The sequence below is a fragment of the Triticum aestivum genome, chromosome 7B, assembly GCF_018294505.1.
Source record: "Triticum aestivum cultivar Chinese Spring chromosome 7B, IWGSC CS RefSeq v2.1, whole genome shotgun sequence".
Classification (NCBI taxonomy): Eukaryota; Viridiplantae; Streptophyta; class Magnoliopsida; order Poales; family Poaceae; genus Triticum; species Triticum aestivum.
This window is the reverse complement of record NC_057813.1, coordinates 529,364,295-529,365,711: the sequence shown is the minus strand read 5'-3', so window position 1 is coordinate 529,365,711 and position 1,417 is coordinate 529,364,295.

Sequence of the window (1,417 nt, the reverse complement as noted above, 5' to 3'; positions counted from 1 at the left end):
ATCCAGCACCCAAGGAAAGTCGACGGTGTTCGTGGAGGCCGAGTTGGCGGAGCGGGAGTTGTGATCCTGATCATAGCGCTTGCTACAGTCATCGGCTTCATGGCCCCAGTTCTTGCAAATTTGGCACTGGGGACGCCAATGGTTGCGATGCCCACCTCCTCCGCCGTTGTTTCCTGCGTTGCCCCCTCCACCTTGCCGGCCATTATTGGCATAACCGGTGTTGCGGTCACGGCCGTCGGTGTTGCTTCCATTACCGCCCTAGCTGGCCATGTCCATCAGTCGGGCGCCCCCTCATTGGAAGGGATAGGGATCGGAGTAGGGCGCGCATCCGCCCGCGCCGTACGAACCCGAACGGGTCACGACGTTCGTGGAGGGAGACCACCCCTCCACCGCACTCTGCTGTGAGTGTAGTGCCTCGAAGGACATAACCAATGAGTAAAAGCTGGAGTAGGGCATGGATGCGTTACTCACGCCCAAGGAGGCGGCAATGGAGTTGTAGGCGGAGCCAAGGCCTGTGAGGATGTGATCGATAAGCTCATCATCGTGGATCGGAGAGCCGACGACGGCCATAGTGTCGGCCAGGGCCTTCATCTTGTGCATGTATTCCGCAGCGGACAGATCGTCCTTCCTCAGCGACTGAAGTTGCCGCCGGATGTGGCGGACATTGGCGCGGCTCTGGGCGCCGAACATGGCGGCGACGACTGTCCACACCGCATGCGCCGACTCGCAGCCAATGAGTCGGCATGCAATATCCTCATCCATGGAGGTGATAAGAAACCCCTTGACGCGCTGATCTTGAACCCACCATTGGTGGTACTCCGGGTTGGTGACAGTAGTGGCAGCGTCGCCGGTGCCGACAACGAGTGTTTTGGCTGGTGCCGCCTTGGTGCCATCGAGGTGTCCGTGGAGGTTGGCACTGGCAAGGATGGTGCTGGTGATGCCCCCCAGAGCATGAAGTTGTGGCGACCGAGGCGGACGAAGATCGTCGGGACGGCGAGCGCGGCGGGAATCGTGGCGACGGGGGAAGAGACGAGGGCACCGGCAGTCTGGCCGACGGACATAGCGGAGGATAACATCGCAGGGTGGCAGCGGAGCAAGATGCGGCGGCGGCGCGGAAGATGGCACGCGCGGCAGCAGCTATCAGTAGCGGCGGCAGTATACAGGCAAAGCTAGCTAGCTAGCTAGCAAGCAGCTGGATGGATTCTTCTGGATGGATTTCTCTCGTACGTGAAGCAGTGATCGGAAGCGGCGGCTACGCGGAGAGAGGATCGGGCGGCGCGAGGGACTTGCGGCGCCGGCCCGACCTGGCTGATACCAAGTTAAAACACAGGGTTTAGGATTTTGCGTGGGTGGTTGACATCCAACTTCACTTCTCAATATCTCAATATATAGATGATCACAATTACAATTACATACT